The sequence below is a fragment of the Corella eumyota genome, chromosome 6 (assembly GCF_963082875.1).
Source record: "Corella eumyota chromosome 6, kaCorEumy4.1, whole genome shotgun sequence".
NCBI lineage: Eukaryota > Metazoa > Chordata > Ascidiacea > Phlebobranchia > Corellidae > Corella > Corella eumyota.
In genome coordinates, this window is record NC_137495.1 from 11,835,671 (window position 1) to 11,851,566 (window position 15,896).

General features: G+C 32.3%; 1 long non-coding RNA gene across 1 annotated transcript; it reads right to left on the reverse strand.

Moving 5' to 3' along the window:
* Positions 1–10,178: 10,178 nt before the first annotated feature.
* LOC145755528 (uncharacterized) lies at positions 10,179–10,607 on the reverse strand. Its single transcript, XR_014284216.1, has 3 exons — positions 10,479–10,607; positions 10,336–10,402; positions 10,179–10,245 (listed from the first exon to the last, which is right to left on the reverse strand). It is a non-coding gene; the product is annotated as an uncharacterized LOC145755528 (long non-coding RNA).
* Between the last annotated feature and the right edge of the window lie 5,289 nt (positions 10,608–15,896).

The window sequence follows — 15,896 nt, forward strand, 5'->3', positions numbered from 1 at the left end:
AGAAGGGCCACAGCGTTTCCATTTACAACTTGAAAAAAATGTTTTCGCTTAACATGTTTAAGTTAATGTTTAAGTTTGGAATACAATAGTCGTAATAACAACTATTTAGGACGCTGTAAAGGTATAAATGTTACAAAATACGGTAAGTGTTTTTTCGTGACCGACGCTCTTTTTTTAGACATGTTGTTTTGAACCATGTTGTTTTAATAAATTTACATAAATAAGTTTTATAAAATAACAACTAATTTAATTAAAAAATAATAATAGGTTTATTAAAATACAATGTTTTATTTCAAGAATTTAGTAAAAGAAAAAATAAAGGCAAGGTTCATTGGTTAAGCTCGAAACTTTCCACCCCAAAGATATTTCGATTTTAGTTAAAAAAAAAGAACTTGATCTTAATAATGCTTCTATGAATGATTGTTTTTTAACTTTAGTTGCGGTGTATTACAGTTTTAATCTAGAATATCCATAATCTTGCAAACCAATATACGATAATCTTGTAAACTTTCTTGTTTTTGACAAGTTGCGGGGTGTGGTAGCCTATCATTAAATAGAAATTTCTTAGTAAACTTAAGGCTTTATTTAACTTAATACAGTCATAAGAAACAGAGTAGATAATGAAGAAACAACAATTAGGCAGAAATTATAACCTCACCCTGTTAGGTCGAACATAAGTAACTGTTGCGTAACAATGGTAACTGTTTCGTGATAATGTCGATTATTTCGTTACAAAAAACTTTTATAAAAAAACGCCAAGCTTTTTAGTGCGAAGCCGGCATCCGTCTTACCAAGTCTAAGAAGTCAGACATTAGTCGCAGAATTATTGTTAGCGTTAAACTATAGCAAACTTTAGCATAAGTCAGCAGGAGATGTATAACAATATGTTATTTTTTAGGTTTAATTCTGCATTTTGGAAATTAAACTTATTGTTTGAAGCTATTTTAAAAACCCAAGTATTTGAAATTAAGACTTGGTCTTGATTGTTTGTATCCAGCATATCAAAGTCCTTTTCAGGGCTATCTTGAGTTATTTTTAGTATCTTTTAATTTCATTTTAAAGTGTAGTAATTTGTTAAAAACATTTTGTCTTGGTTTATTATATTGTATTTAATTAATAAGTTTATATAGGGCTACTTTTTATACATACAAAAATTAATATTTTAAATCAGTTTCTAGTTGTAAATATCAAGATAAACTGGATATAAATTAAGTTATAATACTTGATCAAATATTTAATTTGTTTTAGCTGGAAGCCACCACTGCAAATACCCAAAGTGTCCAGTACCAGCAGCGAAAGTTCCACTGAATGTACAAAAAACAAGATATCAGGTATTTCAATGAAATGTTAAATTGTAATGATTTTGCTGTTGCATTTTCTACTCACCGCATGTTAACAATGCTAAATCAATTTGGAAATAAAGTTATTTGCATTGACTTCACACATGGCACAACAGTATTTATTGTGGATGATTATGGGGCTGGTGCTCCTGTTGCGTGGCTTCTGAGCAATAAGGAGAGTAGGTGCGTGTTAGAACCATTTTTAAGGGTTTACAAACTTATTTTATGTTAAGTATTCTGAAAAAGTTCACAGATATTATAAACATCTTACCAGTTTGTATTTAAAAGCCTGCCTTCACATAAACTTGATTTAAATTCCTTAAACACTAGTGTGTTAACAATTCGGATTTGTTTAACCCTCAGAATACTCAGGTATATCCGATAAAAGTTTTATTTTCCACAAGATATTCATTAGAAGAAACCGAATCAGACTCGCTTTTTTTCTTAGCCAAAACATAGTAACGCCGACAAAATAAAAAAATCTGCACGCGCGCACAAATATGACGTCACAACGGTTCATGGGAATCTAGAAAAATTTATTTTTGAATGACTGTAACTTTGCAAAACTGAATTAAAATGTTGTTATTTTTTTAAATAAATTGCAAAAAAGTATAAACTTTTGCCCGCAAATGCAAAAATATACTTCTACTTACGTTTGCAAAATGCGTGTCGTACTAAAAAGTTTTTATTTTATTGTTACATTGATATATCACCCGACCTTCTCCCCCATTTCTTTCAGTCCTCATACTCCTATTCCATCTCCTCCCCTTGATACTTTTCTCCTACTATACCTCTGCTCCTTTTAATTTTGGAGACAAAACTTATATATATATATTTGCACGAAAATGTTTTAATGTTAACGGGGCACATTAGCCGTATACCAGCATATCACTAGGTGGCAGCAGATCTTGGTTGTAATCAATTTAGTCGTCAGGTAACAACAAACGCTTAAACTTAAATTCGCAAATTTTTAATTACCCCACTTCGCTTATTAATAATTAAAAAGAATTTCGCTATTAAATAAAATAATGCCACAATGTTGCTGTATACCCGGATGCAATTCGTCATAAGGAGGTCATCTATTTCCTAAAAACGAAGAACTTTTATTAAAATGGCGTATTGTATGCAATAAATAGATTTGACACACATAAACGCAAACTCTGGATACCAAACTTGGATTGGATGTTGTGTGCAAAATCATTTTACTGGTAATGATTTTAACCATTTACTTTGTGCTAATCCTCCGGTTAAAAGGCAACAGAGGTAAAAAAGTAATGCTATTCCATCCATTTTTAATTATAAAAAATAATTAATAACATTAATGTATAGTGGATTTTTTATCATTATCATTAATAATGTATAGTGGAAAATAAAGAAGATGCTGTTAAAAAGGAATTTAAATAAACTCAACTGTAATCAACTCAATGTCTAAGTGAAATCCCGGTTTTGGGGTGAAATCCCGTTTTTTTTCAATATTATACTGGATTTGATAACTTTTCACACTTTTGTATGTTTTTTTGATATTCTTGGGCCTGCAGCACATAATTCACTTTTTTTTTTATTGTACCACTCACTCTTAATGCACATGATGAACTATTTTTGACCTTGTGTAAACTTCGATAAGATAAATATCACAAAGAATTGTCTATATTGTTTCAAATGTCGGAAACCACAGTTTCTAAAATATTTACCACCTGTATTACTTTTTTGTACTACCAGCTTAAAGAGATTGAAGTTTGGCCCTTTTGTGAAATTATAGAAAGTGTTATGCCATGCACGTTTAAACGAAGCTTTTCAACTACTATATCTTAGTGTCCCGGATGTGATTCCCGCATGTCATTTTACTTTTTCGTGATTTTGGATATTTCTAAGTTTTCATAACATTTTTGTATAGATTTGAGGTCCCAATGAGCTAGTGTTAACTGTAATTCATGTATGTATGTTAAGTGTTATTTCTTTAAAGTGTGTAACAACTAACCTCTATTCTATTTGAATAAGGTATATAGGATATGTGTGTGTGTTATTACCAAACGGTCTGTAATACTGAATAAAAGTAAGTACATCACAATAGTATTTAAAATTGCTACAAAAATGTAAATACTTTTTTAATGGTCGTTTTTTCAAGGTAATCAACAAAGAAATAAATCCTCACGCACACCCACTAAACAACGAAGACAAACTCCAATTAACATTAGAAGTCGACATGGAACAAAAAATAATACATTGGCAAAAAATCTTTACTGTTTGTTGGTATCACTTAACGCATGGGCATTTTAGTATATTTCGTAAATTGCCGTGTAAATTTTGCAACAATAATAAAATTATATATTTGCTTTAGAAGCGGCAGCAATTTCAAATTTAAAAAAAAAGTTATAACTATTAATTTCAAAAACCTTAATAAGTGTAGTAATAAATAACTAATTACTTAATTAATTTTTAAAATTAACAATTTTGTTGACTTTTCGACATATTTGTTAACAGTTTTCGGTCGATAGTTCGCGTGAACGAAATTTGTTCATTTTTAAAATGAACATACACCTCCGTTTTAATTCGCTTCATATATTGTTAAATTTTATAATGTCGGAAAGTATTTTAATGTTTCTTTATTGTTTTTTGACTTTACTATAACTTTTGCAAACAAAAGTTGTTTGGCTTTAAACTTTGCCTGCAATTTTAATTTATTATTATTTATTTATGAAAAAAAATTTGGCTTGTATATTTTTTGGAGAAAGTAGTTTTTGTTAGAGTGGGATTCGTTTTTCGCCTTAAGGAGCGGGATGTTGTTTCTATTATAATATTTAAAATGTCGATAATTAGCGAAAACGAAAAATGTAAAACTGGGCAAACTTATTTATAATTGCAGCCCCTAGTTGTGATCAAAATTTTTTAAACTTCATAATGTCGGAAAGTATTTTAAATTAACTCGGAAATAAAAAGAGTTGTCGAATTTTCGACATATTTGTTATCAGTTTGTGGTCGATAGTTCGCGTAAACTAAATTTGTTTATTTTAAAAATTAACATACACCTTTTTTTACTTCGTTTATATGATATTAATTTTTTTTGAATTTCATAATGTCGGAAAGTATTTTTAATTGGGTCGGAGCGAAATCTTGTTTCTTTATTGTTTTTTGACTTCACTATAACTTTTGATGTTGTTTATTTAATATTATTTAAAATGTCGATAATTTGTGCTAACGCAAAATCTGTATCTTGCAAAATTGCCTGGTTTATTATCCGAGTCGACATTGGGATAAACAAAAAGAATAATTGTTAAATGCCCTCTCTTCTAGTGCTAAGTGGCCATGCACTGAGGGTATTTAGCATAAGACTATTTGTACTGATTGAACTATTCTTGCTTTATTAAAGTTGACCCCGCTTTTAGTCGCACACATGAATGAACAATTTTATTTCGTTCACACACAAACACATTCGTTCATTGACAGTTTCTACAAAAAATAAATCACCTATAGTCAATAATGCTATAGAAAAATAAGCGATCACAATATAACTAATTGTTACCACATAATAAAAACATAATACAGAGAATATCGAAGTCAAAACACATCTTACCGACACGTTTAGCAAGCCACTTATACAATGGATACAAAGGTCAACTTGTGTAATCGTGGTTAATTCAAGCAATCTGTAATTAGCAATTGAAAAGGTAAGGTAAAGAAAAAGTCTGTAATAGCAAAGCCCTATTAGGCACATTAACAATAAAAAGCATAAATACCTAAGAAATGGCAGATATTGGCTCATGAAAATATACGGCACAGACGATAAAACTACCCAATAAGTTCCTGATAAAGGTAAAAGAGACATTTAGTACAAAACATAAACACAAAATAACTTAATAATAATGCAAAATGTAATTACCCGAAAATTCACAAGCCCGAATTATGGATCAAAAAACGTACGTATCAGTTCACTACTCCAAATAGTTTCACAGTAGGAAAGGTAGTAATTACATATAACACTTTAAATCACTTTTAAATAGCCTATCAGTCTAGATTCATAACGATAAAAATAATAGCCATGAAATTACGGTAAGTATTAAAAAACCTTTCAATCAAGTGAAACGCACGGCTGATTATAAAACCTCAGGGTTGCCAAATGTAACAAATATAAAACGCATATTTAACAATAATATTAACATTAATGTAATAATCATGTTTAGTTTTTTGTATTAGGGATTTAACAATTCATATCAACATGCACTTACGCGGAAAAAAGCGGAGTTCTGCTAAGATTAAAAAAAAAGATTCTAGCAGAATAACAGTGGTCCTGACTTTAATAGATTAGTGTCATATTAATGGTATTATCAGAACAAAATTTTTTTAAATGAACATGTAAAGTAATAAACATGTAAAGTTAAATAACCAATACAAACATGCACCTTATAAATACATTTACAAACAAATTAAAACCCACATCGCCCAAACACAAATACCAGAACTTAATGACAAATATGTTCACCGTATTCCACAACAAAACAAATGATTAAATTGACTCATCACTTAGCAAAGCTAGACAAAGATGATCTCTTAGCACGGTCCTCGACGTACTGAGGCAACAAATAACATGGGCTGGACCCGTCAAGGTGCTCCAGCAATGGGTGAAATATATGTACAAAAGCAACCAAGAGTCAATGCCCGACATATTGGCAAAAGAAATCACGAACGATACGAAAGGCAAAGGCATGAAAAGTTATGAAGCCACAGCCAGAAAGGTCGCTCTCAAGTTGACAGCAAGCCAGCAGCCAAAGCCTTCAAACAGAACTTGTTCAGGGAGGATTTCACCTTCCCCGAAACGTGTGTCAAACGTGCATACGGCATGGGGGAAGGGGAAGTCCAAAATAAATAGGGCTTTTGGCAAAATGTCAAATGTAGCCAAACCATGGTCAACTGCCGGCGCAGCCAAGATAGTAAATCAAGTAATTGGAGAGGCTAAAAACATCAAACATGACGGGATGAAGCTAACAAACTTTGACCTAAAGGTTGGCTTGGTCGGTGCCGCCCTTGAGATCCGAGATCCAAACGAGGACGGTATCCGACTGAGCCAACACCTTATGTTGCACGGAGCTGCCGGCAAGGGCAAAACCATGGTGGGTGCCATATTGTTCCCAACCGAATATGCTTCAACTTTAACAAGCGACAGCGCTGGGGTTGGTCAGATGTCCCTGCGTCTGAAGCATAAAATGATCAAGATCGATGACGCAGGGGCATCGTTCTTTAACAATGACCAACTTACCAGCGCTGTCAAATTTATGTACCACAACGCGTGGTCTGCTAAGATCCATGGCAACCGCCAAGACAATTCGGCAACGGTGGCTTTTATTACTATAAACGTGAAGGAACCAGTGAAGCGCCTTGCCGGGATGGGAGATCTGGGACCCATTAAAAGGCGCTTCACTGAGGCGGAGCATAAAATGATCAAGATCGATGACGCAGGGGCATCGTTCTTTGGCATATTAATTGCTAGGCTAAATTGGTTAAGATATATAGAATAACTTCAAAAAAAAAATTATAAACAAAAACTTATTTTTAAACAGTGGTGCTCTGGGTTCATGTTGGCGTAGATAACAGATATGGCTCAAGGGCAAAATAACTAGAAAAGAATAACTTCAAAAAATGGCAGCAACGCGAGATTAGTCTGGCGAAAAAACAAAACCGAAAATATTTGCTCTAAAAAAAGGCAGACTGACCAATGACGAATTCTTTAGCGACATGGAATATGCAAAAAATATACCAAAGTTTTTGTTTGTTTATTTACTGCATATTCTAATTTGGTTGTTAATCTCGCGGACGTTAAAATTTTAAAAACCACCTGAAGATTGTTGACCATTTCTAACGTGAACATATCATTTAAACAATTAATATCTTATGACACTACTTTTTTTAATTGGGAACTTTTATGTGTCGGTTTTGGTTTGCAGAAATGTGATTTTAGAAAATGACCCAATTTATCCAGTGGCATATAGGATACACGAAAGAAAGTTTAGCTTACACCACCGCGATTGAAGTTAAACAAGTTTAATAACATATCATTTGTTATGTTTATCTAGTAAAATAAGAATATGGCTTCAAAATCTTTTGTATAGTCTAAAAGAAAATGCCGCTAAATCTCCGAAAAGTTGCTTGCAAATTTCAAGAGCTCGAGCTCGTGTTGCAGTATCTTGGAAATTTGACACTTCTACCTTCATAACTAATCAAAACTACATTGTAAATGCACAAAGTCGAACAAACGTAAGAAAATGGTCAACATGCGACGATGAAGGCTGCCCGGAAATCAAACAAAGGCAACGCAGGTTAAATGCGCTTCCTGTCACAAATGGTTTCACATCAATTGTGTGAAGAAATACGTGGATACGAACAAAATGTATTTTTTTGTTGCCAAGTACGTTTTATTGCTGTTTTTAATAAGGTTATGTAAATAAAATGTAAAATAAGTTTGTATTTCTTCTAATATTAATTTTTTTTTCCACTTTTTCTTTGTACGAGCAGTATTACTTTTGTTATAAAAATGTGTAAGAAAACATTATTGATTTCTGCAAATATTTTAGAAATCATGCAATAAGTAACACTTAAGGTGAAGTTATTAAAGTCGAGTTAACTTAATCCCCGATTAACTTTTTATTTTTTTCGTGTTATTAAAGTCGGGTTAAACTCGGATAAACTCGCGATTTTTGTCAAAAAACTGGTTTAAACCGGTTTGAAATCGCTATAGTGAATCAAAACAGCGAACGACAATTTTTGTTGACTTTCGCTGTAACCAAGGACGCTTTGTTTACTTTTTTTCTGCGAGATTTAAGTTATTGTAAATATTTGGGCTAAACGTGATTTTAAAGGGTTTTTTAGTAATAATTTACCAATTAATTTTTTATTAATTTAGACTTGGTAAAGATTAGTTACTGTTAGCAAACAAAAAACAGACCTTTAGCCTATTTGGCTGCTCAGGCTTAAGGCTACTATTATAAAAAAAAATGTACGCTATAGAAACTTTCGTTACAAATTGTTATTAAATATTGTTAATAGGAATTAACGATTGTTAAGCAATTTTTTATTGAAGTGGATACTTTGGAAATCGTTAAAATAACAAATACAAATTATGAAATTCCCAAAAAACGATTAAAAGATATCACAAATCCCCTGGAAAAATATACAGAAAGAGAAATAGTCCAGCGTTACAGATTTAATAAAAATAGCATTTTATAACATTATTAAACAAGATTCAAGTTTAAAAATTAGAAGCCATGGTGTTCCAACATTGTTGCAGCTATTGGTAACCCCTAGGTTTTATGCAACAGGGAATTTGCAACGCAGTGATGGAGACTTAGTTTGGGTACATAGATGCAAGGTGTGCCTTATTGTACATAGTATTTCTAAGTGTATTGCTTCGCGCAAAAATTTGTAACATTTCCTTATGGATTGGCTCTGCAAACATGTATGAATGAATTTAGGCAAGTTTCAGGGTTTACCAACGTATTTGGGGCAATAGATGGCACACATGTTCCTATTGTTTCACCTGGTGGTGATTCTCCTGAGGTGTTCAGAAACAGAAAAGGTTTTTTTTCAGTTAATGTTCAGGCCATATATGATGCTCACCGAGTATCATATATGGCCTGAACCAACATTGTTGTGCGTTACCAAATTGTGCGTTACCAACATTGTTGTGCGTAGGCCAGGATTGACTCATGACTCCCGAATTTTTGAAAATTCGGGACCATTTTGAAGATGGATTTGTGTCTGGTCTGTTGTTGGGTGACAATGGTTTACCCCTGTAAAAAATATTTGATGACCCCATTACTCATCCCTTGACATTATCACAAAAAAAGTACAATAAAGCTCACATAAAAACTAGATCAAATATTAAACAGTCTTTTGGCATTTTAAAACAAAGGTTCCGAGCCCTTACAATTCCACTTCGGACACGTCTGGGCAATTCAATAGTTATAATAGTTGCAAATATGTGTCTGCATAATTTTGCACTAAAAACAAGGCAAGAGGAACTTTATGACGATGAAACCCCAGTAATTGAAACAAATGAAGAAGCTGGTTGCCCCAGTAATTGAAACAATTGAAGAAGCTCATACCAAATAATAAATAATTATTTTCAATAATTTTTAAATTTTAAGATAAAATTGTTACGTTATTATAGTTAAACTGCATAATAATTTTTGTTTACGTTTTTTATTTAATCTTTTTGTAGCTAAGAAAAAAATGGATAAAAAAATTAGAACTCTTAACTACGATCAAAGCAAAACAGAAGTGCTGTTGGAATTAGTAAAAACTTATCCCGTTATAACTTCCAAATTAACAAATTCGTCTACCACAACTGCAAAAAAAAATGCTTGGGTTGATTTAACAAAAAAATTTAATTAATATACGGTGCAATAGAACACCAGAAAATTTACAAAATTTATACAAAAATATTAAAAAGAAAGCAAAATCAGTTACTTTAGAACATAAATGAGAAATTAGAAGAACAGGAGGTGGCCTACCACCTAATCCCAATTATATTTTTATGATAAATGTTAAATGCCCTCTCTTCTAGTGCTAAGTGGCCATGCACTGAGGGTATTTAGCATAAGACTATTTGTACTGATTGAACTATTCTTGCTTTATTAAAGTTGACCCCGCTTTTAGTCGCACACATGAATGAACAATTTTATTTCGTTCACACACAAACACATTCGTTCATTGACAGTTTCTACAAAATAAATCAGCTATAGTCAATAATGCTATAGAAAAATAAGCGATCACAATATAACTAATTGTTACCACATAATAAAAACATAATACAGAGAATATCGAAGTCAAAACACATCTTACCGACACGTTTAGCAAGCCACTTATACAATGGATACAAAGGTCAACTTGTGTAATCGTGGTTAATTCAGGCAATCTGTAATTAGCAATTGAAAAGGTAAGGTAAAGAAAAAGGCTGTAATAGCAAAGCCCTATTAGGCACATTAACAATAAAAGGCATAAATACCTAATAAATGGCAGATATTGGCTCATGAAAATATACGTCACAGACGATAAAACTACCCAATAAGTTCCTGATAAAGGTAAAAGAGACATTTAGTACAAAACATAAACACAGAATAACTTAATAATAATGCAAAATGTAATTACCCGAAAATTCACAAGCCCGAATTATGGATCAAAAAACGTACGTATCAGTTCACTACTCCAAATAGTTTCACAGTAGGAAAAGTAGTAATTACATATAACACTTTAAATCGCTTTTAAATAGCCTATCAGTCTAGATTCATAACGATAAAAATAATAGCCATGAAATTACGGTAAGTATTAAAAAACCTTTCAATTACTACAAACAAAAAATTACAGAGCAGTAAAGCAAGTTTAAACAACTTTTATAAGTTTTACTAGTTTGCATGGTTATTTATTGTTTTATTTATGTTTTTAAATTTTGTTATTTAAAAAAAATAGCTATCTATAAAATTTAAATAAAGAGGTTTGCTTTTCACTATGCATGAATATAATAATGAAGCTTTACTAGATTTTAAAATATGATACCCTGTCCAAAATAGGTATTTCTGAGAGCAAAATGTTTAAAATCATCATTGCACATTTCCTGTTTAGTTAAGCTAAGGTAGACAGTTTTTAATTTCAACAACGTAAAAGTATTATTTAAACTTTGTGACCTGCCCATCGTTATTTCAAAAGCACATGTTACGTCCGGAGTATCACTGACTGACTATCAAAGCCAGTACTAACTTACATACAACTTTACTTTTCTGTTGTATTGTTTTCCATAAGCTACCTATGAACCATATTGACTCTGTCCAAACGACACAACGACTTTTAGGCCATTCTAGTTTTACAATTAAACTGAGGTCGTATTATTTTAAACTAGGAACTTTAAATGAAAACGTTGCTGTTTCAGCAAAGAGTGACACACCGCACGTGTTAACAAGTTTCGAAGCCGATTGACCGAAAAACCAATGAACCATGAAACAACAAAAAATTAATATTTTGATAAAGTAGTTAATTAATTTTAAGTTAATCCGAGTTTGTTAACTTTTTAGCGATTTAACTCGAGTTTAATCCACGATTAGCGTTAACTCAACTTTAATAACACAAAAAAAAAGTTAAATCGAGTTTAATCCGCGATTAGGTTAATCCGGGTTTAACTCGACTTTAATCACTTCACCCTAAATGAAGCGAGCTTAAAAATACCCATGTAAATATACCGCGAAGCGAACTCGTTACGCGTGGTTGGTTCTTTTAAAAAATCGCTATAGCGAATTCGTGAAGCGAGCTCGAAGCTCGCTTAATCGCCCATGTAAAAAGGCTTATTAACAGTTAAAGTTACATTACACTATAAAAGGGCGTTAAACTTGTTTAATGCATACAATGATACAAATAACATCATACCATAACTGTGCCATAAGTTTTATCCGGGTAGAGAGCGGTATGCCAAGTAACCAAGAGCAGCAATTATTCTACTGCATCTAAAGTTTCTCACAAACCAAATTATTCCATTTTTGTCACCGTGGCATTCTGATCGCATATTCTATAACATAATTCTTCTATCTGTTTTGTGGGTTTATATTCGAAATGTTGTTGTGTCTGACGGGTGGTGAATGACGTACGAATTTTTAATGAGTCGAGGGCTGCTTTAGGTTTAATCCTTTTCTTGGTTTGTTCCAAAGCGCTGATTTAAAATGTTGTTCTGTTCATTATTTTGGATAGGTTTTATTGGCGGTATTTGTTGAATATTGATTACCATTTGTTCGTGCATATTCTGTTTTTGGCTTTTGGGCAGGTGATTTAATAAAGAGAAATGTATTGTTAACTATCGCCGCTGCCCGTGCCATTTGAGTTTATTATTTCTCCAAGGAATCAGCACGTATTTCATCACAAATAATTCTCTTTTGATTATGCAACCCGTTGTATGTGCGGTCATAGGCTTGTTTTAAAGTCGCACGAGTTTTCTAGAAAAGTTAAACCATTATAAAAACGGTTCCATGTCAATTCAACCCGAGGACAACTCAACCCGTGGACAATAAATCAACCCGAGGACAACCCAACACCGGACAACTCGAAAGGTAAAGAAACGGAAGTTACTTTGTCAAAGGAAGGTTTTAAAGATATAAAACATATTTCAGAAAGAATAAAGCGACATGAGAGTTCAAAAATGCACATTACCAATGCACTTTCATATAGCCTACTAGGAACAGTAGATATTCAGTCACAGATCAGTGTAGGACACAGCTTATCTGTTGAGAGGCACAATAAAATTGTTAAAAAGAATAGACACATTCTCGACCTCATTGTTGACTGTTTAAAATTTTGTGGAGTACATGAAATAGGTATGCGAGGACATGATGAATCAGAAGGTTCCTTTAACCGAGGCATATTTTTGGATTTATTGCAGCAAATAGCAAAATCGGATAACGTTTTAAAAGAGCATTTGGAAAGTGCCACAGTAAATAAATACACATCCAAGACAATCCAAAATGAACTTTTACATTGCATGTTTACTGTATATAGAAATACATTAGAGAATGACATAGGTAATGCTGATTTTGTTGCTGTTCAAGCAGATGAGACAACTGATATTGCCAATCGATCACAATTTGCAGTACTTCTGTTATGAGTGGGAAAAAAAATGCAGGAATGTTTTCCCCATGACAAATTTGTGCACTGTTATGCTCACCAAGTAAACCTGATACTAAAGCATGCAAGTCAAAGTATTAAAAGCATTAAGTTGTTTTTTGCCAACTTGTCTGGATTCTCTACCTTTTTTTCTATGTCTCCGAAACGTTCAGATGTGTTACGATCAGTTTGTGAAAAACGACTTCCAAGACCATGTGAAACAAGATGGAATTTTTAATCTCGAGCTGTCCAAAGTGTTTTAAATAATAAGGAGAATCTTTTAGCAACTTTTGAAAAGATTCTTAATGAAACACACTGGGACATAACTTCAACACAAGGATGTATTGGATTGACACAACTTTTAAAAGATCCCACATTTCTTTACTTTTTGAAGTTTTTCAATGATGTCTTTCACCATTCATTTCAGAAGGTTATTAATGATATTCGTGGAAAACTTGTGGAACCTAGTATGGAATTTTGTCCAGAGTTGTCAAAACGCCAAAGGGTTGCTACTTCTTCAAGATTGTTGTGCGCAAATGCAAAAGAAGCCTGTGATATAATAATTGTTGAAATTATTAATCGATTTAGCAACATAAAACAATTTGAGTCGTTCTCATTAGTTAATCCATGTTTGTTTAAAAGGTTTAAAAACATATTTCCAGTTAACTTGGTTAAACAGTTGGTACTGGGTTACCCCATGATAGATAGTTTAAAGCTGGCCAACGAACTTAAAGTGTTGTACACTAACAACAGCTTTGAAAACATTAAATCAGTTGTGGGTTTAAATTCATTTCTGATAAAATGTTCACTTTTGAATACTTTTTCTGAAGTTAGTAAGGTTATAGGAATAGTTTTAACTACTCCAATTGCAACTGCAGAATCTGAGAAGTGTTTTAGTACTTTAAAACGAATTAAAACATTTTCAAGAAACACCATGACCCAAGATAGGTTAAATGCTTTAGCAGTCTTATCCATTCACAAATATGTCATTTCAGCCACACCTGATTTTAATAAAAATGTCATAGGATTGTTTTCCAAGTTGAAAATTAGAAGAACTTTTTTAAATTATAAATAAAGTGTTTTTGATGATGAGTGTTGTAATGTTGATGTTTTCTTAGACAAAGGTTTATGCCGACCCTCCACTGTTGATGTGTTGAGTTTTCCTGGAAAATAATTGATTATGCCGACCCTCCACTGTTGATGTGTTGAGTTTTCCTGGAAAATAATCGATTATGCCTGCCCTCCATTGTTGATGTGTTGAGTTTTCCTGGAAAATAATCGATTATGCCTGCCCTCCACTGTTGATGTGTTGAGTTTTCCTGGAAAATAATCGATTGTGCCTGCCCTCCACTGTTGATGTGTTAAGTTATACTGGAAAAAGTTGATTGTTTCTCCATCTCCATTTCTCCATTGTTTCTATATATAAAAGCAATTATAAAAATTTAAAATAAATTAACTGGAATTTATTTTTAGGTTGAAAAGAATAAAAAGGTTTTAAAAAATAGTTAACTTAAATGAATTTTACTTTCAACCAATATGGGGGAGGGGAATGGAGGTAAGAAACAAATTTTAATATTTTATATAGCTTGTTAAAATACCTTAATAAAAAAAAGGAATAGTAATCCATTTATTTACTTCACACATTTTTTTAAATCAAATTACAAAAATTATAGTGGTCAAGGTGGTGGAAGAAGGGGTCGTGGTGGAGGAAGAGGAAAATGGGTTTGGCGAGGAGGGGGAATGGGAGGATAAGGGCTGGGGGAAAAGAGGAAGAAGGTCGGGTGGGTGGAAGGAAGGAGGAGAGAAGATGAAAAAATTAGGGTAACTGCAAATATTATATTTAAATATTTCATTAATTTAACAAATAAGTAAAAAAATTTTAGACAAGAAAACATAAAAAGGAAAAAAGAAGAAGAAAGTGAGGAGGAGAGGTAACTTAGGCCTAAAAGTGTTTGGTTTTTTATTGGGTTGAAAGTTTTGCGTTATTTTTTTAGAATTTATAGTTTAGTATTATATCATTAAATGAGAATTTAGGTTTTATATTATAAAATCTAGAAGTTTTAGGTTTTATATTATAAACTCTAAAATATCTAAATGATAAAGTTTTAAGCATTAGTTGTGCGTATAACACACCCTCTACCCCCCGGTCGCCAAGAAAATATCCAAATAATGGTGTTTTAAGCATTAGTTGTACGTATAACACATCCTCTACCCCCCGGTCGCTAAGAAAATATCCAATTAATAGTGTTTTAAGCATTAGTTGTACGTATAACACATCCTCTATCCCCGGTTGCCTAGAAAATAGCTAAATATTGATAAAATAGGCATTATTTCATCGTAATATACATCTTCCACCTCCCGGTCGTTGCCGGTCGCCCCCGGGCTGTTTTTAGTAGGACCCTGGACATAATAGTTTAAATTATTTTGGATAGAACGAATTATATTAAAAATGAACGAAATGGGTCAAATTATATCAAATGGACCGAATGGAATAAATAAACCAAATTATATCAAAAACACGGGTTCAAATAAATCGAATTAAAACGAAAAGAGTTAACAAATCAAATGAATTTGTATTAAATCGCTTTTTGATTTACTTTTTAAAGTTTTCATGCAATTCGTAAATAAATTTTAAAATTTGTTTAGCTTGGATAGGCTTCTACCATCTGCTTCTAAGTAACACCTTTTTAAAGAGCTTATTCTTTACCATTGATAATCATACTTTTTTATAATATTACCTTTAAAACTTCCTGCCATGCTGAATTGCCCTTTACTGCAATTATAAGCACTATTTTTTTGGACGGAGTTAATTTCTCTATTATTCTATAAGCACTGCTTTTTTTTATGTGCTGAAATGATTCTTTAGTAGATTCGATGCAGCAATTCGATTTTAATGGACCCTGATATTTTGACCTTATGGGGAGCTTT